The sequence below is a fragment of the Euleptes europaea genome, chromosome 13 (genome assembly GCF_029931775.1).
Source record: "Euleptes europaea isolate rEulEur1 chromosome 13, rEulEur1.hap1, whole genome shotgun sequence".
Lineage (NCBI taxonomy): Eukaryota > Metazoa > Chordata > Lepidosauria > Squamata > Sphaerodactylidae > Euleptes > Euleptes europaea.
The window spans coordinates 23930636-23955022 of record NC_079324.1 but is presented as its reverse complement, the minus strand read 5'-3'; the positions used below and the strand labels follow the sequence as shown (position 1 = coordinate 23955022).

The 24387-nt window shown below is 44.8% G+C and overlaps 1 pseudogene; it reads left to right on the top strand.

The window, feature by feature from the left end:
• LOC130485843 (ferritin light chain, oocyte isoform-like) overlaps nt 1-20244 on the top strand; it is a 71560-nt pseudogene extending 51316 nt beyond the window's left edge.
• Nucleotides 20245-24387: the final 4143 nt, after the last annotated feature.

Below are 24387 nucleotides of genomic sequence, written 5' to 3'. Positions count from 1 at the left end.
GCTGCAGCTTGATGTGGCAGACCTCCCAGCCCACTTGCTGGGAGCAACAGAGATGGCAGTATCTGAACCCACCTGGATGGAAGCCAGCTGTGTGGTTCACTGCCACTTGGAAGGAGGCCCTACCCACTTGCCCCCGAGCTGGGCAAGTCCCTTGACAGCCCTCGAGCTGGGCTTGACCCTGGCAGCCCCCAGAGTTGGGCTTGCTCCAATACATATCTAGGCCTCCCCCAAAATCCCTTATTGGGATCCTCATATGGGGGGAGGGGGCACACAGGCCGGCTTTCCCCAAACTCAATCCGACCCCACGCCAAACCGCCAACACAAAGTTGTGACAAACAATCAACAAAACATTGAACAAAAGGGAGGGTCGGTGGGACAAACCAGAGCCGCATGCTGTTAGGGCCTGGCCAGTCCCCTTTAAATGCGGCGCTGCTGGACCTGCGCAGGTCTGGTGCGCCAACGAGCCTGTTTTCCCTGCAGCCTCCCTGCCTCCATTGGCCTATTTGAACTCGGGATAGGGCGAAGCAGCACCGGCAGAAGGACAGGGCGCCTCAGGTCCTGTGTCTCCTGCTTCCCCTGGGCACACCACCATTTCGCGGTGTCAGGGGAAAGGGCCCACTGCTGGCTCTCCGGCCGCCTGCCAGCCCGCCTGATGCCACAGCCACTGAACTCCCTTCCCTTACCAAACCCTGCCCTCCTCAGGCTCCATCTCCAAAATCTCCAGGTATTTCCCAACCCACAGTTGGCAACTCTACCCTGGGTCCAGGTTAGGGTTGCGATCCTCCAGGTACTAGCTGGAGATCTCCAGCCATTACAACTGATCTCCAGCTGATAAAGATCAGTTTACCTGGAGAAATTGGCCGCCTTGGCAATTGGACTGTATGGCATCAAAGTCCCTCCTCTCTCCAAACCCCGCCCTCCTCAGGCTCCGCCTCAAAAATCTCCAGGAGTTCCCCAACCTAGAGCAGGCAACCCTAACTTTGGCAGACAAATACAGTAGTTAAGAATGTTCTGGCCATCCCTGTTCCCTAGAAGGTCGAAAATTTGTTTCTAAACTTTGTAACTTGTCGTTTTTATGTCCACTTTCAAGCATTGCTACTTACCTCCGAGGCTGCGGGATGGCAAAAGGCTCCGATCTGAACAATGTAACCTACTGTATACAAGAAAGTGACATGTACCCTGTGGAAATTTGAGAATACTGTTTGGATGCTATTCCGGATGATCATTAACTACTTACCAGACATGGGAAAAAAAGGAAAGAAAAAGGCTCAACAATTCTTGTGTTCTCACTGTAGTTTCCCCAGAAAGCGCTGGCCCTATGTGACATCGCAAGCTGCCATCCACAACACAATACAATCGCGCTGCATTTCTTTTCGTTCTGCATGAATAGCTATATACAGTTTTCCAGCTGGTACTATGATACAGAAGAAGATCTAAAGCAAAATTCGGCACAATCAGCCATTTTAAGAAGTTTGTGTTTCTCTGCTATCTCTGCGGGGATCCTGTTCTGCTTTGTAGAATGCCTACAGTAGCCAATTGTTAATTTAGGCACCTGAGGCTGGCTGGAAGACTTGTTCCATTCCAGGACAGGGAGTTATTTATGAAAGATGTATTTCTTTTGCAAGGGCCTGTGTATAAATAAACTGTTTCTCTTAATGATTCCTGACATTTTAGGCAATATACCTTCTCTTTGGGTGACAGGAACAATTACAGAGAAGTCGTCTTTTTGAAATTTACATCTGTTCAAAAGGAAGCCAGTTAATTATTTCTATTCTCAAGGGGGGGAAAAAACCAGAAAGCTCGCTTGGGAAAAGGAAAACATCAAAAATAATTAAGAAATATGACTCTTGAGACCTTCAAAGAACAGGAAATAATTTATTTTGTAAAGCTGGTGGCCCGCTTATTTTTAAATTCTATTTACACATCCTGTCTCACAGTCAAAGTAATACAATAAATCTTTTGTTTGCATACAAGATAATAGAATTTTTTTATTGGAATGAGCATTTTAATAAATAGAGTGCTCCTGATTTTTGGCAGTGAAATTAAAGCTTAGCCAACAATAAAGGTATCAATAACCATCAAGGACAATTCAGTAGAAAAATATTTTGTTTCTCACTATATTCTTTGGGAAGTAGAAGAAGAAGAAGAAGAAGAAGAAGAAGAAGAAGAAGAAGAAGAAGAAGAAGAAGAAGAAGAGTTGGTCTTTATACGCAGACTTTCTCTACCACTTAAAGAAGAATCAAACCAGCTTACAATCACCTTCCCCTCCCCACAACAGAGACCCTGTGTGGTTGAAAGAGCTCTAAGACAGCTGTGACTAGCCGAAGATCACTCAGCTGGCTTCATGTGTAAGAGTGGGGAAACCAACCTGGTTCACCAGATTAGCGTCTGACACTCATGTGGAGGAGTGGGGAATTAAACTGGTTTTCCAGATTAGAGTCCACTATTCCAAACCACCACTCTGAACCAATATACCACACTCAGAAGAAAAAAATAAAATATTCAAGCCACATCTTATTTCAAAAGAAAGTTAACACATTTCTCATAGCATATTTTAATCAAAAGCATGCTAAGTGGCATGGAGATAATTTCCCTCCCCTTCCCAAAATTCTCCACTTGACTCAAGGGGTCTCACACATTATATGTGCAGCATACATTCAACAAGCCAATTCTAGCTTTGGACAAGTGTACTGAATCAAATATCTAGTGAGCCCTTCTTCACCACTGAAATTACAAATCTCCATACCAAGAAATCAAAGGTGGGGTAAGGGACCAGATTTGCCCTTCCCTGCCTATCTGTACACAATCTACCCATCCTTATTTACACAAGAGGCAGAATTTTTTTAGTCCTCCTACATACCATTATATAGCAAACTGCAATCCTGACCTGGCTGCTCTGCAGATGTTTCTTCTGTTTTCTGCCTATGATATACAAATTTGCAAACATACGTTGGTCATGTTTACCCTTTGTATACTGTACATAATTATTGGTTGACTAAGGATGCAAACCCATGCCTACTTTTCTTGAAGTAAGTCCCTCTCAATTTAGTAGGAATAATCTGAACAAAGATTGGGCTACAATGGCACAAGCTGTCTAGGAATCCGGAGTTAGTTAGGGCTGTTTCACTATTACTGGACAAAAAAAGCGCTACCACAATCTCTGATGTTCTGCAGATTCTGGAATTGTGATTGAATGAATGAGTATGCATTTGAGGGGATAGTTCTACTACAGAGTCTTCTTCCTATGCAGGAAAATCAAGCATCAGAAGATCACCTCGTTTCCATGTTAACAGCAATATGGCTAATGGCCACTGCTCTTTCCCCCCAACCTATCAACTATTAAGATTAGCTCCTTTTTCTTATATAAAAGACCAACCTAGTTGAATTTGCCATAAAACCACCCTTTGTTCATGGCATAAGCACAAGATAATTTTGTCTGAAGCCAAAAAATCACCTGCAGGAAAAACATATTAACTTCAAAGAAACAAAAGTTAATTTTCACTCGTTTGCTTTGTTTTGATGGCTGAGTCACAAGTGCTCAGGGAAAAAAGATATTTTTAGTCCCAATTACAATAAAGAAAATTACAATTATTGTTCTCTGGGAAGAATTATTATCCTGCCTCTGAAATGTTAGCAGCTCAAATGTCAAGCTACCTTTATTTATTTATTTATTTAGTTCATTCATTTTGTATCCCACCTAGGGTTGCCAACCTCCAAGTACTAGCTGGAGATCTCCTGCTATTACAACTGATCTCCAGCCGATAAAGATCAGTTCACCTGGAGAAAATAGCTGCTTTGGCAATTGGACTCAATGGCATTGAAGTCCCTCCCCTCCCCAAACCCTCAGGCTCCACCCCCAAAACCTCCCGTCAGTGGCGAAGAGGTACCTGGCAACCCTATTGTGAAAGCCCTGGCCCTGGTCGAGGACAGGGCTCACACTTTTCACACTTTTCGGCCCAGGGACCACTGATGGACGGGCCTGCTGCAGCTGGCCCAGGTATTGGAAGCTCCTGAAGGCTCCCAAAGTCTCCAGGAAACTCCCGAGGGCTCCCAAGGTCCCCAGTCCAAACATCTCAACTGCTGGAAACCCCTTAGACAATGGAATAGAAAAAGCCATGCACCAGACAGGATGCAAGATGTAGGCTGAAGGGAGTCAGTTAGTGACAAGAATAAAGAAGGCCATGACAGGATAGGGAGTGAAGGTCAAGACGCCCGAAGCTCTATTACTAACCGTCACGTAAGGAAAACTACTAACCACAAAGCTGGCAAAAGCAATGGTCACTGACCTTGCAAGACGCAAATTGCTGACACCTGAGGAACACAGATATAGACATTACCAATGCCCAGACCCATCATGGAAATCCCCCAAAATAGCAGAAACCATGGAGACCATGGAGACAAGAGAATGACATGGGACAGGGCAACCAATAGATGGTGTAAGATAACAGGCGCCCCAAATATGGGCAATGCAAAAATGTCTAAGTGCTGAATCCTTGGGTGGAAATCTTTGGAGAAATGATTTCAGCTCTGCTGTGCTGTGCTTTTCTCTCACCGGTTAATAAGCAACTCCTTTACCTGATGCCTGAGTCGTCTCCTCCTTGGTAATCGCAACCTTAGAGGTGTGGGCCTCTTGGCCATCACCACCAAGAGATTATTGTTAGCAGAATGTAAAGCACTCTGAGGGGCATACCACATAAAATGTGGCAATCTTTGATTCCTGGAACATAGTAATCCTCTTTCACACCACATGGAAACACAATCTTGATATGACTGTAGACAACTGTTTTATCTATCAAGTAATGGAAATTCCTATTTGTTTCAATGTACCAACAGAACTTTACATATTTACCATTGCAAAAATGTTCATGTCAAATAAGATGGGCCAGCACAGAAAAATGGCCATCTATCCCAGCTCTGGGTTTCCAGCACCACCCAGCCAGATGTCTTGCATAAACTCACCAAACTGGCATGAAAGTTCCCCAGAGTCTGCGCGCACACATACACAAGTCTCACAGAACATACAGCTCCTGGATAGTGGCATTCCTTATACAAGACAAAGTGGGCACGTACAATTCTCCTCCACCATAAACATACTGCAGTGTGTGAAGTGGGACAAAAATGTACATATAAGCCAAGTCCTTGCAGTCTCCCCACACACACACCAATGAAGTTTGAAATGGAGGTATTAGATAAATCAGGCCTTCCTATGTGGAAGACTCTTTTCAAAGGTTTCTTTATGTGCATGATGGTGAAGAGAGGCGTGTCCTGGTTGATCCCTCCAGTGCAGAGGTTCCCACACTTTTTGAGTCATGGAGAGAAATATGTCATGGAGCGCTAATTTTCCCCTAGCACCTATATACAAAACCAAATTACAGTAGTATTATTCTTTCCAATCTCTTCACTAGGAGATGTTTTGCGGAGAACCAAGTGCTCCACGGAGTCCAGTTTGGGAACCTCTGCTCTAGTGTGTGCCAAGCCTTAGAGTTGCCATGTGACTAAAATCACTTGATTGCCACTTGGTATCTTTTCAAGTTTCTCATCCCTGAGGTTTAGTCCAAAACTCCCAATTTTGATTTTGCTTCTTGAATAAATCCTCAGCACTGATAAATCTGCCCTGTGCACTATATGTGAGGGTGTACATTACATTGCACAAATAAATATGCATACATTGCATATGAACTTGCATATAAATGGCTCTATAAAACCAGTATCAGAAAAGTAAAGGACCAGTAAGATCATCTCCAAGCATCAAGCCAGACAACTAGCAGGATACTGACTGGACAGGAAGGACCCATGAAATTAGCTCCATGTTGGTTTTGGATGTTAATTTTGATTGTCAAGAAAGACATTGTGGAACAATGGCTTCCATATTACTATAGCCAAAGAAAGAGGGGCTGCCTGTAAAACTGTACTTTTGAATCAAATCCGCTCAACCCATACTTCAGCTTGCTTTCATAGTGGCATAAATCTAATTCATGTTTGCCACAGTCATCATTGAAAAGGTACTTGCAGTCATGTTCAAAGGATTCAATTTTAGAAAGATTCCATGCCTACGACTTGGAATGAGTTCCAAGATGGACCAATGTCTTTAGGAGGGTTTCGTGAAAACTCTGCCAGCCAATAAGAATTTACAGCATTTTCTTGACCGGAATGTGGCCCAGATATTTGACTGTTTGACATATCGATTTCCTTGCCTTCCACTGTATCTCATGCTGACCAAGCAGCCCAAACTTCAAGATGAATTGCTGGATTGTTTCAGGAGTAGGCAGTTTCTGTGAGCATTAACAATGAGATAGAGGAGCCATATCATTGACTTTTATAGCATCATCTTTCTAATTGTCGCTGTAAGAATTCTGGGCACTCGACTCATGGATAACTCAACGGGAGACGATTTAAACACAAAGTTAAATTCCTCCCTTGAAATCAAAGTATTAAATCTCTGAACAGATCGCAAAATTGATTTGAATTTGATTTTTAAATCATTATCTGATGTTTTTATCTCCCTTACTCACTTGGTCAACCAACATGTACAATGGCAATGCTCCACTGGTTTCCTTTGGTATTTTGACATAAAGCTGGCCTTCAATTTAAGAAGGATGTAGGCAAACTGGAATGTGTCCAGAGGAGGACAACAAAGATGGTGAGGGGTCTGGAGACCAAGTCCTGTGAGGAAATGTTGAAGGAGTTGGGTATGAGGAAAGGCTGAAGGAGCTGGGTATGTTTAGCATGAAGGGAAGACTGAGAGGTGATATGATTAACCATCTTCAAGTACTTGAAGGGCTGTCATATAGAGGATGGTGCCGAGTTGTTTTCTGTTACCCCAGAAGATCGGACCAGAACCAACGGGTTGAAATTAAATCAAGAGTTTCCATCCAGACATTAGGAAGAATTTTCTAAAAGTTAGAGTGGTTCCTCAGTGGAACAGGCTTCCTCGGGAGGTGGTAAACTCTCCTTCCCTGGACGTTTTTAAGCAGAGGCTAGTTGGCCATCTGTCAGCAATTCTGATTCTGTGACCTTAGGCAGATGATGAGAGGGAGGGCATCTTGGCCATCTTCTGGGCATGGAGTAGGGGTCACTGGGTGTGTGTGTGAGAGGTAGTTATGAATGTCCTGCATTGTGCACGGGGTTGGACTAAATGACCCTGGCGGTCCCTCCCAACTGTATGATTCTATGTAAAATATAATGTCCTTTTACATCCGGGAGGTCTTTGAAAAACACATACAGACATATATTATGTTGTCTTTCATGAAGACCAAGTTTTGTCTCCTTCTTTTGGTCAAGTGCATTCCTTTGTCTAGGCCAAAATGTCACCTCAGCTTTTTTACAGTGTGAAGATTCGCTGAGGCTTCTTCTTCTTCTTCTTTTTACCATTGTTCTGCCTTGAGGACAGCTTGGAAGCCTAGTTCTCCAGTTTCCTAGGGAAAGAGATGGGGGAGGGAGAAAGAATTGATCCCTTGCTTGAACTCTTCTCTGGCTCAAATAATGCATCCAAGCCAGGATAGTGTCCTCCTCCTCTTCTCTCAGAGGTATGCATCAATGGTGGTAGATGGAATGAATGAAAGAATGGGAGGAAAGAGTCATTTTTGAGGTGGGCCAAAGGGTGCTTGCACATTTCTTCATAGTAATAAAGGTAAAGGTAGTCCCCTGTGCAAGTACGGGTCATTACTGACCCATGGGGTGACATCACATCACAATGTTTTCTAGGCAGACTTTGTTTACGGGGTGGCTTGCCATTGCCTTCCCCAGCCATCCACACTTTACCCCCAGCAAGTTGGGTACTCATTTTACCTACCTCGGAAAGATGGAAGGCTGAGTCAACTTTGAGCCGGCTACCTGAAACCGACTTCCGTTGGGATTGAACTCAGGTTGTGAGCAGAGCTTTTGACTGCAGTACTGTAGCTTACCACTCTGTGCCATGGGGCTCTCTTTCTTCATAGTACTGATTTCTTAATGTTTGTAGAAGTACAAAGGCCTTCTGAGCACCGCTTGGCTGATGCATAGCTGTATCAACAATGAACCCGGAGACTGGTTACAGTGAACAATTTAAAGCATGCCTTGTTTTGTTTTCCCATTGCACACAAATATTTATAAGTGGTATCCAGCAGAGTAATTCTCTTACTTATTAGATGAATCCATTTCTGGTAATATATAAGGTAGTCTAATCCCTATAAAGGTTTATCTGGAGTCCCAAGTTACCGTATTACAATATTACTGGGTAGAAATTCTCATTAAAGCAAAGATACTGCTGCACAGGTGATACTCTCCTCAGAGCATTTCTATTTTGTGAAAGCCAAAGTAAAACAAAAACAAACAAACAAAAAAACCCAGTAAGACAGCAAAGCACTGAAGTGTGTTTGGCACAGTAGCATTAGGAGCCCCCAAACCAAGACATTTCATTGATGGATGCAGTGGATGAAATAAACATGCTGCATTTGATACAATTACAGAGCAGAATACTATTCCAGATGCTCAAAAATAGATGCTTTTTACTGATGCATCCTTGAGTTTCATGCTTATGAGGTGCCATGAGTTAGGTTCTGCTCAGATCCTTTTGGATATGGCAGATGTGGAATTGAGAACGTTAAAGTTTTATTTAAGAATGCTATAAAGGCATTTCTAAGTATACAGCTAAATTGTGTGTGTGTGTTAAGTGCCGTCAAGTCGCTTCCGACTCATGGTGACCCTATGAATGAAAGTCCTCCAAAATGTCCTATCTTTGACAGCCTTGCTCAGATCTTGCAAATTGAGGGCTGTGGCTAAATTAGATGAACAGCTAAATTAGATAAACATTTATCAGCTCCTATGGGAATTAAAAAAATTCAACATGAAGGAATATTGCAGACGTTGGTAGCCTGGGAACTTCCTATTTGCTAGGTCCCTCTTCGCCATCGGTGGGAGGTTTTTGGGGTGTAGCCTGAGGAGGGAAGGGTTTGGGGAGGGGAGGGACTTCAATGCCATAGAGTCCAATTGCCACAGCTGCCATTTTCTACAGATGATCTCATCTCTATCGGCTGGAGATCAGTTGAATTAGCAGGAGATCTTCCGCTACTACCTGGCAGTTGGCGACCCTATTTCTAGGTGAACTGATTTCTATCGACTGGAGATCAGTTGTAATAGGAAGAGATCTTCTGCTATTACCTGGAGGTTAAGGAAGTTACTTTACAGACAGATTATAGCTCTGGATCTCTCCTTTTCACAAGGACTGCAGCTTTTGTTTTTTAAGCCTTTGGTTGGACTTGCTTTTTGAAACCATTTTGCTTTGTGTAACCTTGATGGATGTGCCTCCAACATCTTGCTTGCTTATTACTTATTCTGTTGATTTTCTAGTGTGACTAATAACACATATTGTTTCTTCTACTTGTTTGCGTTTATTATGAATATTAACTGCACTAATATACTGTATATTTGAATTGAGCCCACGTGCTGTTTGTTTCCCCAACTTCTGTTAGCTCAGCATAGGTCATCCTATTTTACTTAAATTACCTGGAGGTTGGCAACCCTATTCCTATTGGTCTATGATGTCTCTTTGTAATACAAGGGCTAATGCTGTGCTCAGTCACTAGGTATCACCATTTGTAGTTTACTTCTTTTCTCTGTTCCTCCCTCCCCTCCACCCCCACCTCCACCCCCAAACCAAAGCAAGCAAGCATTTTCCTTAAGGTGCATGCTCCAAAACAAAAAACCTTCACCCCCAAAGTCCAGGTAACAGCCATAGAAATGTTGTGCACTCAATTTAACCTCAATCTTTGCTAGTGACCACATTTATAAGCATGGAATCACACTGCAATTATGGCCCATATATGATTCCTCCTCTACTCATTTCAGAATTCTGTAGAAACGAGCAGAGTCCCCTCTACCAGTTTCCAGCAACAGCAGGGATCATTTTTGCCTACGACAGAGCAGCAGTATTGAATCTCTTCTTGCAATCTTATGCATAATTCAACTGCCTGCTTTTTTATTTTTATAGGGCAACATCCATACCCCATTGCAGGCTACGCATGCTCGCCTCCCTCTTAAAAATTTGCATTCTGAAAAAAAAATATTCTAGTCATACCACATGAATGCGTGCACTGCTAATAAATTAACCAATTGACCGATAAACCATCAAACCTTGGAATGTATAAAGAGGGTGCATATGTAAATCATTGGAGCAGCAATGCCATCCTTGTGCCAACAGATGGCAATGCAGCTTAAGAATTTCCTTACACCTACCCTGTATCTTGAGGCCTGGGAATAGGATAGTTACTTTATGATACATTAGTTATTAGGCTGATAGTGTAATAATGCCTCCTGATAGGTGACTATAATAGCTGAGAGCTGAGAGTCTCCGAGAGTCAGCCTTTCTTAATATCTTCTCTAATTAGCTGTGCATTTGAAGTATGATAAGAACTAGTACAAGTAATGGTGTGTGTTGGGGGGAAGAATCCAGAAAGCTCTTGGAGATACTAGATGAAGACCCATTAAGTTGCTAACTGTATTCTCGGCGTTTGTTTTCAGATAGACATATTACAGACACATAGACTGATGCTCTTGGTTCCTACCTACCTCCAACCTATGTGAAAGAACTGCAACTATACAATGGTACATACAGGGTTGCCAACCTCCAGGTGGTGGCTGGAGATCTCCCACTATTACAATTGATGTCCAGGCGACAGAGATCAGTTCATCGGGAGAAAATGGCACTTTAGAAGGTGGACTCTATGGCATTCAACCCTGTTGAAGTCCCTCCCTTCCTCAGACCCTGCCCTCCTTAGGCTCCACCCCCCAAATCTCCAGGTATTTCTCAACCCGGAGCTGGCAACCCTAGATAGCCTCTTGCTATTAGAACTGTCCCTGTTTTCTATTATCTGTCCCTGGTAAATGAGTAAGGTTGCCAGGTCCTTCTTTGCCACAGGTGGGAGATTCATGGGGAGGAGCTTGAGGAGGGTGGGGTTTGAGGAGGGGAGGGACTTCAATGCCATAGAGTCCAATTGCCAAAGCAGACATTTTCTCCAGGTGAAATGATCTCTCTCAGCTGGAGATCAGTTGTAATAGCAGGAGATCTCCAGCTACTACCTGGAGGTGGGCAACCCTATAAATGAGTGATCCAATTTTATTCCACCCACCCCCTTGGAATGTACCTTATTTTTAAATGCGAGTTGTTTTAATTATTCTATAAGGTTCCGCTCCCTCCCCAGAAGCAATCAGAATCAGGAGCAGCATCATGAGTGTTACTTCCTGTGCATGAACACTGTAGTACCATACAGTGCTCAGGCTGCTGTTCTACACTATAGCTGCTGGAGCCTACCTGAACCGCTGATGATCTATTTTAGGACAATCCTGTTTTCCACCCAGGTCCTTAACCATTGACTTTTAAATAGGTAGAGGACAGGCTATTGACAAATGAACAAATCAGCAGGCAGCAGATAGAGGAGACCCTTCAGTAAAGTGTAATAAAGCAGGATAAGGCTTTGGACAATGATTCTTCATGGGGCATTACAGGTATGTCTCTTGTTTTTCTTTATGGAACATTGGCTGTTATGGTTGGGTCATCAGGTGGAAGACTACCGTATTTTTCGCTCCATAAGACGCACTTTTTTCCTCCTCAAAAGTGAGGGGAAATGTCAGTGTGTCTTATGGAGCGAATGCAGCGGCAGTGGGGCGCGGAGCCCGGCCACCCGGGAGCCGGCTGGGACACCGCCAGCCAGCTGGGGGCGGGAGGCCCCTCCCAGCCACCCAGCGCAGGGCAGAGCAGTTTAACCTTCCCCCCGCCCGCGCTTCCCAGTCCTGAGGCTCAGCTGTTGGGCGGGTCCACAGCTGAGCCTCGGACCGGGAAGGGGGGGGGTGCAGAGGAGCAGTTTAAAGACCCACCGCCCCTCCTAATCGGGCTTGCAGCGTGGAAAGGGAGGCTGGTGTCTTCCCCCAAGCCCTGCTGTGCGCACGCTCTGATCTCTCAGAGCGTGCACACAGCGGGCCTTTGAAGGCTTCAGCCTCCCTTTCCACACTGCAAGCCTGACTGGTCCCAATCGGGCTTACAGCTTGGAAAGGGAGGTGGGAGCCTTCCCCCAAGCCCCGCTGTGCGCACGCTCTGATCTCTCAGAGCGTGCACACAGCAGGGCTTTGAAGGCTTCAGCCTCCCTTTCCACGCTGCAAGCCTCACTAGTCCCAATCGGGCTTGCAGCTTGGAAAGGGAGGCTGGAACCTTCCTCCTAGCCCTGCTGTGCACACGCTCCACAGAGCAGGACTAGGAAACTGGAAGTGGAGTGCAGTAATCCCTCCACCCAGCCCTGGCATAAGAACCTCTCAGCTGTTGGGCGGGAAGTGCGGGGGGGGGGGGGTGCGGAGGTTAAACAGGCAGCGCAGAGCAGTTTAAACCACCACCGCCCCCCTTCCCGGGACTCTCGGGAAGCGGGGCGGTGGGAAAAGAGTAGGAAAAAGGAGGAAGAAGAAGAAGGAAAATATATATTTTTAAAGACCTGGTGGGTCTTTAAAAATATTTTTTTCTTCTTTTTTCTCCTTTAAAAACTAGGTGCGTCTTATCGAAAGGTGCGTCCTATGGAGCGAAAAATATGGTAGATCGTTGCTGCCACCAAGTCTTGGAGTCTCTGTCTTTGGTGAAGACCAGATCTTGTGTCATTTACAGTGCATTCCTAAGGAGAGTTATTCCATTCTAAGCCCATTCTTTCAATGGGCTTAAACTGGAGTAACTCTCCTTAGGAATCCACTGTCAGTCTGATTCTTGGGAAAAATTAGGCCGGTGTGGGTGGAATCCTGTGTGTGTGAAAGGATCCAACCTAGCAGCTAGTCAGTGAAAGCCTGTTTATACCTGTAAGCATTAAAAAGAATTTAAGCCACACTCTGAAGTCATAACTAGTTTAGAAGAAAAGGAAGATGACTTGGTTTTTATGCCCCACTTTTCTCTACCTTTAAGGAGTCTCAAAGCAGCTTACAACCACCTTTCCTTCCCCTCCCCACAACAGACATCTTGTGAGGTAGGTGGGGCTGAGAGAGTTCTGGAAGAACTGTGACGAGCCCAAGGTCACCCAGCAGGCTTCTTATGGAGGAGCAGGTAAAACAAACCTGATTCATCAAATTAGAGTCCACCGCTCATGTGGAGGAGTGGGGAATCAAAGCCAGTTCTCCAGATTACAGTCTGCCGCTCAACCAGGTTTCTCCTTTGACTATCTGGAGATCTGTGCTGCTGACCTGTTCTTTAAAACCAACCTGTAAATCAATTCTTTGTTATTTACATATAGCTCCTGCCTCAGTAATATCCATGTTCTACTTTCTCGCCACAAAACGTACCTTATAGTAGCAAACCCAAAGCCATTAAAATTACTGCCCTAAGAACATCTTGTAACAGAGGGGAAGGTTTACAGTTTTAAAGTAATCTTGAACTCTGGTTTGGGCTATAAATTTTACTCCCAAGCCAAATTCTCTGGATCTTTTTTGCTGCAATGGGCACAGGAACATAAAAAGTTTAATCAGATCAATACCCATCAGTATTCTGTTTTCAATAGTGGCTAGTCACATGTTCATGGGTGCTGACAACTACGGAAAAAAGTGGGCGGCTTTCTCCATTTTGTTTTGTAAGGTAAAGGTCCCCTATGCAAGCACCGGGTCATTCCTGACTCATGGGGTGACATCACATCCCAACGTTTTCTGGGCAGACTATGTTTACGGGGTGGTTTGCCAGTGCCTTCCCCAGTCATCTTCCCTTTACCCCCAGAAAACTGGGTACTCATTTTACCGACCTCGGAATGATGGAAGGCTGAGTCAGCCTTGAGCCGGCTACCTGAAACCGACTTCCGTTAGGATCAAACTCAGGTCATGAGCAGAGCTTGGACTGCAGTACTGCAGTTTACCACTCTGCACCACGGGGTTAATTTTTGTTTGTTTGTTTGTTTTTGTACCCAGCATCTAATAGTCAGGAAGAAATTGCTCATGTACATGCTCTTTCCACAGCCAATATCTATAATGGATTACACAGCTGCAAAGATGAAAGACCTCAGTTTACTTATGCTATGTATAGAGGGAGCCAGTCTGGTGTAGTGGTTAAAAGTGGTGGACTCTAATCTGGAGAACCGGGTTTGATTCCCCTCTCGTCCACATGAAGACCCTGCTGGGTGACCTTGGTCCAGTCACATTTCTCTCAGAACTCTCTCAGCTGATGTGGAGGCAAGCAATGGCAAACCACCTCTGAACCTCTCTTGCCTTGAAAACCTCAAGGGGTTGCCATAAGACAGCTGTGACTTGATGGCACTTTCCAGCACCACATGCATAGAGAGGAACAGGACTGCACCCACTGGCTCTGCCCCCATATAGTTGCCTGTATAGATTAACATGCCTTGACCTGGATGACCTAAACTAGCCTGATCTTGTCAGATCTCAGAAGCTAAGCAGGGCCTTGGTTAGTACTTGGATGGGACACCATCAAGGAATACCAGGGTTGCAATGCAGAGGAAGTCAATGGCAAGACACTTCTGTAAGTTTCTTGCCTTGAAAACCCTATGGGGTCACCATAAGTCAGCTGTGACTTAACGGCAATTTACATACACATACGCAATCAACAGGATGTTATGTATGTACACATGTATGTTCATAGGCTTTCTATATATAATCAAGACCCTGCAGAGTACACTTGTACATGTATAGAACTGCATGCAGATGTTTGAATGGATAACTGGGATGTGGGACACTGGATACAATCATACTTTCCCCAAATGCACATATAGCTCTATGCTTTTTGAATGCCTGAACAGGGCTCTGGTCTAGAAGGAAAGTTCTACCCGCGTTGACGAATGCATATTCTAGCATATTCTTCTAGCTAGACTCATCTCTCTGGGAAGAGTCCCATAGAATATATGAAATCTCACAGTTCTCAAGTCAAGCCCAACTTTTCCACTCGTTTTTTGCATGAGGTGTCCATCAATTCCAGAAAATCTAGATCAGGGCCCAGGGTGTCGAACTCAATTGTTACGAGGGCTGGATATGACATAAATGTCACTTGGTCGGGCTGGGCCATGCCTTGCCATCCCAGATTGAGGGTGGGAGGGGGTGGCAGCCTTGGTTGGCTCACAGGCCAGATAGGAGCTATCAAGGGGCCGGATCTGGCCCACAGGCTTTATGTTTGACACCTCTAATCTAGATATTTTACCAGCCCAGTTGAGGAAGATGTCTTCATCAATATGCTTCTTCAAGAATGGATGTTCTTTTTAAAGAGAGGACAACAGCTCACAAATAGCAGCTCACAAACTGGCCCTCAGTCGATGTGATGAATCAAAAATCCTTCCAATGACATTGATACTAAGCTGAAGAACATTCTGGAGTTGTTCTTCAAGTGGAAAAGAAACCTTGAAATATTTCAAAGGAAGGCAAAAGAAGTTTGACAAGACTAGCAATGTATTTCAGAAGGGTCCTCATTATCCAAGGTTGCCAATGGACCTCACTTGACTTGACATTTGAAGTGAATTGGGCAGTTCAACCAGAACATCTCACAAAATTTCAAGAGGGCTCAAAAGAGTTTTGATAAGGCAAGATAAACATTTGTCTTCTGCTCAATCTCTGTTGCCAAAATGGACTGAACTGATTACTAATGCCTAAAGCTTTACTGTCAATCACAGTGACTTTGCTGCCATGTTGGTGTTTAACTTGGGGATGGAGTCTTACTACTTTGAAACAATGACTATGAATAAGAAGAAGAGAAGAGTTGGTTATATGCTAATTTTCTCTACCTTTGAGCCTAATGTACTACACAGTGTTTTTTTGAAGATAAAATGAGGAGACCAGTTACATTGGGGGTATTCAAATAAATTTCAGGAGATGGTGCAATGCTTGGTAGAAAGTGGAGTCTCTGTACATAGCAACACCAGTTAGGATGAACCAGTGTTTCAGGAAAATGGACTCAAGCGGTACCTAAAATTCCACAATTTCAGGACTATACAACTTCATTTTGCAGCATGCGTACATAAGGTCCAACTTAGGCCTTTTAGCTAGGGCTGTCAAAAAAAAAAATTCGGTACAGTTCGGATTCGGCCGAATTTGACCCTTGTGGGTTCGGAACGTGCCGAAGTCCGAACTCCCCCGCTTCGGATCCCCGGTAATTCGGGGGGATCCGGAGTTCGGGGGAAAATTCGGCCCCAGCGCGCCTTCAGAGGGATTCCCTGAAGGCGCGCGGGGGCCCTTTAAACTGATCTGAGCCTCCCAGCTGGGAGGCGCAGATGAGTTTAAAGGGCAGCCCGCCCCCCTTCAGCGGGCTCCGCTGGAGAGGCTCGGGCTGCCCTTTAAACTGATCTGAGCCTCCCAGCTGGGAGGCGCAGGTCAGTTTAAAAAGCAGCCCGCGCCTCTCCAGCGGAGCCCGCTGAAGGGGGGCGGGCTGCCCTTTAAACTGACCTGAGCCTCCCAGCTGGGAGGCGCAGGTCAGTTTAAAGGGCAGCCCGTGCCTCTCCAGCGGAGCCCGCTGAAGGGGGGCGGGCTGCCCTTTAAATTGACCTGTGCCTCCCAGCTGGGAGGCTCAGATCAGTTTAAAGGGCAGCCCGCACCTTTCAGCGGGCTCCCCTGAAGGGGGGCCGAATTGGCCGAATATATTCGCGAACTCCCGAACTCGCTGAATTCGCCCCCCCCCCCGGTTGCCCGCCAGTTTTGAGTTCGTATCCGTCCGAACAGAAAATCACCGAATCAGGGGAAATTCGGTTGATTTTCAGTTCGGACCGAACCAAATTGACAGCCCTACTTTTAGCTAGCATTTCTCATGCATATAAGCAGGGGTGGGGGAGGTGATGGTACAGATAGGTCTTGGAAGAAATTTTCATGGCTCTTCCAAGTCCTGTGGGGGTAATTGATGGAAATCAAAACAACCTTATTTATGAGTACTGTTACCTTTAAAAAAAAACCCAAAAGTACTGTATAGAAGTATACATTTTGAGCATGCCATCCTTTCAGCATAATTATTACAATTTCTCCCAACTCTGCAACTACACAATATGTCAGAAATAACTGTCAATTTCCCAATATTAGATGCTTTAACTAGACCATCAACAGAATCCAAACTATTCTGTTTCTTCCGCTTCATTTTATGAGTGCTGACTCAAGAAGACTAATTATTAAATCCTTCAAGAGCATTTATTTTTGTTTTCTCCACCGAAATAGGCCCCGTTTTAAGACCTCAGCAATAAAATCAAATAGATTTATGAAAACTCATTGCATATTATGACTTTTCACACATATACTTATATATCACATACTGGAGAGAAAAAATAAATATTTCCACTCTACCAAGGGAATAAATTTTCATTCCTACCATCTCTTTCAATCGTAGCCTACAAAGCCTGCAGGAATGCAAGTCGGGAAGTTAATGTATTGTATGGTTTATTGAGAAATTAAATTAGTCTTAGCTTTGATTGCAGTAATTGCAAAAATCACTGCAGCAGTGGATACATTATATGTATCATTATAAAGAAGATTTTAAGTGATAATTTTCGAACTGGGTAATTTTAAGCTTGCTCGCCTCTTCTCAAAAACATCAAAGTGACATGTTTTCACAGTCACAGCTTAATTACTGTATTTTGCAGACCTGTTGATAAAGCCTACAGGAATTCTAATTAGCTGTGATTTTTGCATTCCTTTCCCCTTTGCATAGCTACCCTGCTCAGCTTGTGTTCTCCAGCAGCGGAGTTTGTTCATTCAAGGACAACTGCAGCTGTTGGGTTCCTGGCTTCCCTCCAAGCTGGAAGAAACCTGCTGAATTCCTCTCGGCAATCAAGGTCTGTTTCCCGAACCACCCCTGACTCCAGCTCTCTGTTTCCTCAAGGCCTTGGGAAAGCTTCGTTTCCTTTGGACATTTGTCTTAACAAGAAAGGTACAATATCGCAGCTTGAAGTGTATAATAAGGATTGCAAATGGGGGCATGTTGCATGCATATAAAAAAACCAAAAATTCTTCTAAAATTCTTCCGCATCTGAATTGCTCCCTGGATTTTGGAGCTTGAAATTACAAGGTCTTCTTTCTCTGGTGGAACCGAGGTACGATGAATGCGCCTTTGTTCCGTTCTTTTTCATTTCTGATAGCACTGTGCACAGGGCCAGCACACAGTATGTTGTCACTCCTTGTAAGGAACATTTATTGCTTCTTCCTGCTCAACCACTGGCCAGTTCCTTCCAGCCCAAGCCTCTGTGGCACTGCTGGTGATCTCATTGTTCTGTATTGTTTGTAAGGTTGCCAGGACCTTCTTGGAAACCAGTGGGAGGTTTTGGGGGCAAAGCCTGAGGAGGGAGTGGTTTGGGGAGGGGAGGGACTTCAATGCCATAGAGTCCAATTGCCAAAGCAGACATTTTCTCCAGGTTGCCAACCTCCAGGTACTAAGCAAAACAAAGCAAGCACTGATGGCGAAAACAAAACCGAATATATTAATTCAGAAAATCATCTCAAGAATACTACATTTCAATAGAATACAATATATACAAGAGCAAACAGAAAGTCCCAAGAATGTGAACAAAGCCACATATAATTCCTTGTCGATAACATAGGAATCCTAAACCGGAGAGAGTTGTAGTCCCGGCGAAAGTCCACGCTCCTAGCAGAAGCTTGCGAAGTGCATCTAGAGAAATCCCGGAGGTGCGTTCCGCAAAGGCTGGAAGAGCACAATCTTCAACAGGGAGCAAACAAGGTTCACAGAAGGAAAATAAACCTGCTTATCCTTAGATGGGGACCCGGTGTAACTCCCATTTCGCCGTAGCTTTTTCCATCAGGAAAATTTTCTTTAGTGGACAACTCAACCTCCAGGTACTAGCTGGAGATCAGTTGTAATAGCAGGAGATCCCCAGCTAGTACCTGGAGGTTGGCAACCCTAACTGTTTCAATGTACAGAAAGTAACCTGCTGAACACGCTCAAGCTGCTCAAAGAACAGCCAACCTGCTAAAGAGAAATCAACTCCCTGCTTGCCGTTGGTGAAGAAACCATGAGCTGAACTGGGGAGTATTCAAGCATCTCTAGTCTGATGGAGGGACAGTTGGTCCTTGAGGTGTGTCTCAGGTTCTGCAGTTTATATCATTTTTGTCCTTTTCTTTTGTCCTTCAAGACTAAGGTGCTTTCTAATACTTTACATTTTGCAAGGGGGCATAAGTGAAATCTTTCATGTTAATGTGCTCCATATTCTTGCCAAGGGTTGAAAGATGCCATTAAAATTATCAAATTAAACTTGGCTCTTGCTATTTGGGTAATGCCTTCCACTGCATTTTAAATCCAGGCCTGGCATACGATTTCTCCTTTGAATTCAATTAAATGCTTTTAAAGAACACGCTCCAATTTTACTGTTTTTGGCCCATTAGGAAACACTTGTCATGGTAGCGCTGATACATACGTATGTGCTGTCACAACCAATTTATGGTCACCCTAGCAAGGGGCTTTCAAGGTAAGGGTGAAGCAGAGGTGGTTTGCCACTGTCTTCCTCTGCAGAGCCTTCCTTGGTGGTCTTCCACCCAAGTACCCTCCCTGCTTAGTTTCTGAGATCTGACAAGATTACGCCATACCATGCCACCTTCCCTCAGAGCATTGATAACGTGATAAACAATATTTTGGAGATCGACTCCACCTTTGGCCTGTCTTCCCGCTGCTCTTGCTTCAACAGTGCTTGAAAGGAGCAGGGTCGCAGCTGTCCCACCCTCCATTTTTCCACCAGCCCAGCTCACCAGCCTGCCTCCATATGCGCCACGAGCTCCCAGGTCTGCCAGAACTACCACGCCGAGAGCGAAGCTGGCATGAACCGCCTGGTCAACCAGCTCCTCCATGCCAACTCACCTATTTGTCCTTGGGTTATTATTTCACCCGGGACGATGTGGTGCTATCCCAAGTTTGCATCCTTTTCCCGGCATGTGTCTGAGGAGAAACACAAAAAAGCTGAGAAACTCCTGACCTTCCAAAACCATCGTGGAGGAAGAGCCATTCTGCTGGATGTAAAAAAAAAAAAACTGAACAGAACAGAACAGGATGAATGGGGGAACGGAGTCTCTGCCATGGCCTTTGCCCTTCAGCCAGAGAAGAGCATGAACCAGGCCCTGCTGGATTTGCATAGGCATGCTTCTTGCCATGTGGATCCTCACATGTGTGACTTCCTGGAGACTCACTACCTCGACAAGGAGGTGAAGCTGATCAAGAAGCTGGGAGATCATGTGGCCAACCTGAAGCGCGTGCATGCCAGCGAGGATGGCCTGGGCAAGTACCTCTTCAATCTCCTCACCTTGGGTGAGTCCAGCGACGGAGTCCAGTGACTCAGAGGAGCTCTAGCCCATGCCTGGTCAGATTTGCCCCAGGTCTTTCTCCACCCTTGCCCTATTAGAGAACTTTTACCTCCATCTTACCCTGTATCTGTAAAATCTTTTTGTATTGATGGACTTAAAAGAATATGGAAAGACAAATAGTTCTACATAGATGTTTATAAAGTAAAGAGAGCATTACATCCAATAAATGGCTTGCCCCAATGTGGGCAGATTCACAGAGCAAGGAGCTTCATTAATAAAGAAGCTAATTGCTGATTCAGATCACACTTATTTATGCACTTTCAAAAACATCTTTAACAATACCTAACTATTCCATTTATTTGGCTCACACTCATGGCTAATTAACTGTCTTGGTAGACTTCAAACACTTTGCAAGATTATCTATACTGATACATCTTCTAAAATGATAGGAATGCCTTGTTTGTACATCTTGCCATTTTTAATTGTAACGTTGAATACCAGCAATCATTATTACAGGTTTCTCAGGTGAGAGCTAGCATGGTGTAGTGGTTAAGAGCGGTGGACTCTATTCTGGGGAACTGGGTTTGATTCCCCACTCCTCCACATGAGTGGTGGACTCTAATCTGGTGAACCAGGTTTGTTTCGCCTCTCCTACACATGAAGAAGAAGAGTTGGTTTTTACATGCCGACTTTCTCTACCACTTAAGGGAGAATCAAACCGGCTTACACTCACCTTCCCTTCCCCTCCCCACAACAGACATCCTGTGAGGTAGGTGAGGCTGAGAGAGTATGACTTGCCCTGAGAGAGTGTGACTAGCCCAAGGTCACCCAGCTGGCTTCGTGTGTAGGAGTTGGGAAACAAATCCAGGTCACCAGATTAGCCTCCGCTGCTCATGGGAGGAGTGGGGAATCAAACCTGGTTCTCCAGATCAGCGTACACCGCTCCTAACCACTGCTCTTAACCGCTCTACCATGCTGGGTGACCTTGGGCTAGTCACAGTTTTCTCAGTACTCTCTCAGCCTCACCTACCTCATAAGGTGTCTGTTGTGGGGAGAGGAAGGGATTGTAAGCAGTTTAATTGTAAGATAAAGAAAGTTGGCATATAAAAACCAACTCTTCTCCTCATATACATGATTAGCAGATGGCCCCTAACCAAGGCACCCTGTCTTTGAACTATATGGCCTCTTCTGGTTGAGCCATCCACAGACACTCCTTGCACATGGGATACAACTATATATTGCTAATATCTACTGATGTGATCCAGACTGTCTCTAAGCTACCCCGAGGCCATATTCTTCTGAAGCTCCTTTATTCTTTGTTGTCCTCAAAGACTGTTCTGTTCTGGTGTTCCTTTATTCTTTGTTTAGCCCGTCCAACAAACTGCTAGAAAAAACCAGGTCAACTGTGGCTCTGACCTGCAGATGTGCCCTCTATTATTTTGTCCGTCAAGACCAGCGACTGCTTCCCAATATTCCTTTCCAGAGCCAAGATAGCACGTTGTCATTTAGACCTTTTTCTCTTCATCTGTTTTCAGTGCTGCTGTTCCTGCTTTGTTTCTTTTACATAATGTATACATTTGATGCCATTTCTCGGCAACTGACCCCAAAACAACACTAACGGCCCATTCCTGAGCCTGGGGCTTAAAGTGGTGGGGAGGCAGTGAGACCCCTGTGCCAGCATAAGTGCCTTCTTATCACGGTATAAGGGGCACTTACGCTGCCCTAGGGGGTATTTCTGTCGGCGCCAGGGTGCCGTGCAGCTGCTTGGAGCCCCGCCACCGCCACAGGCTCTCCAGGATCTAAATCACAGACGAGAACTGTGGTGCCAGCTTCCTCACCCCTTCCAGCCCAAGAACATCTCCTCCAGCAACAGCTTTTTGTTGGTGCAGCATCACTCTTTTCAATGGGGCTATTTCCCCCACTTTCTGTTTTTTGAAGGCATTTTTTCACTTTGCAGCAGCCAGGAAACCTCTTTGGAGGTGCCTTGGCCACACCATACCCAGCCACTACAAGTCTCAGGAATGGGCTGTGAATCTGCATACCTTTTAAAGGAAGGGGGGAACTTTGCAAGGAAACAAATGATTAGGCTTGCCAACCTCCAGATACTAGCTGGAGATCTCCTGCTATTACAACTGATCTCCAGCCGATAGAAATCAGTTCACCGGGAGAAAATGGACGCTTTGGCCATTGGATTCTATGGTATTGAAGTCCCTCCCCAAACCCCGCCCTCCTCAAACTCTGCCGCAAAAACCTCCCACCAGTGACAAAGAGGGACCTGGCAACCCTACAAATGGTGGCCTGCAAAAAAGGCTGACAGGTTCAATTTGCACAAGGGAAATCAGTTGAGGATTTTCCAGATGAAGTGGTGAAATCTGGTAGGACCCCTAACTCTAGAACATACTGACTGAGTCCAGCACTGAGGCTGCAGGGGTAGATTGATAATAATGGCAAGGAACTGATCCATTCATACTGATCGTACTGAGGAACCTCTAGATTAATTGGTACATTATTTGAAAACCACTGGCTTAGAAGAGCAACCTTGCACCTTGCTAGTCTTCAACAGAAATGGACACAGCCATCTCAGTCTTCCTAGAGAGGAGTTAACAGCCAGTTGGAGCCCCGTGGCACAGCGAGGTAAGATGCAGTACTGCAGTCAAAAGCTCTGCTCACGACCTGAGTTTGATCTCAATGGAAGTCGGTTTCAGGTAGCCGGCTCAAGGTTGACTCAGCCTCCCATCCTTCTGAGGTCGGTAAAATGAGTACCCAGCTTGCTGGGGGTAAAGTGTAGATGACTGGGGAAGGCAATGGCAAACCACCCCGTAAACGTAGTCTGCCTAGTAAACATCAGGATGTGACATCACAGGGGATTGATTACCTTTACCTTTTTAAAAAACCAGGACCTCTTCCATTTCCAGAGACGCCAGATGTTGCATGGCTCTGTGCCTCATTTTTTAGACAGAGTGGTGCATTACTTGGAGAACTAGAAGGCATAACATGCCAAGAGAGCTAGGTGAGCCTGGTAACAGGCCAGCCTACATCTGTCAAATGCCTCTGTTGGCATTTTCCATGAAAGCTTCCCTCGGGATGTTTGCCATCCACATTATGTCATTATGTGAGACAAAACTTGGATGCAGAAGACAGTGAGAGGAGAGGGACATGAAAACTAAGAGCAGAGCAGAAAATGGAAACTTCCCTTCTGAAGTTTCTTCTTGAATATTCTCCTAGACTGGGAAAAAAAGGTTTTTCTAATTTCTGGTTTTCAATAACCTCATAGGATCCAGCTTTTCTTTCACACAAATTTGCCATTTAAAATGGGAGTGCACAACTGTACTAGTGTCACTGGTAGGAAAGCATTTTTACCTCTCTCACACACTTTATGGAAACCTTATCACCACACAAGATGTTTAAAGGACAGTTGGAACTTCAAGCTGCAGGACTGGAATTCATTAACTAGGGTTGCCAACTTTGGGTTGGGAAATATCTGGAGATTTTGGGAGTGGAGCCTGGGGGAGGTGGGTTTTGGGGAGGGGAGAGGCCACAGAGTCCACCCTCCAAAGCAGCCATTTTTTTTCCAGGGGAACTGATCTCTGTCACCTGAGGATCCACTGTAATAGTGGGAGATCTCAAGGCAGCACCTGGAGGTTGGCAATCCTATTTATTAACAATTTTTGTGCGATCATAGTTTAATGAGATATTATGTGTGGTCTAAAACTATAGACTCCAGAAATACACATGCACACAATTATTTTACATGATAAAAGCAGAGTGGTAAGGTGCAGTACTGCAGTCAAAGCTCTGCTCACGACCTGAGTTCGATCCCAATGGAAGTGGGATCGAACTTAACAACAGTGGTTCTATTTTTGTGGTGATTTTTGTGGAGGTTGGCAACCCTATATATCGAGGGATTTTCCAACCCATCTTCACAAGCTCCACACTGGTATATATATTGCACCAAAATCTATATAACTTAGTAAAAAAAAAAAAAGAAAGAAACTTGTGGTATATATTTCTTAACTGCAGGTTATATAATTAAAGATTAAAAAATTACTGCAGCCCAGACAGAATGTATCATTTGCAAACATTCCATTTTTAGGTGTCACTACAGTAAAGAATTGTAAAACACCCACAAACATACACACACATCCCAAAGAGTTTTTACACAGCACAGAAAGC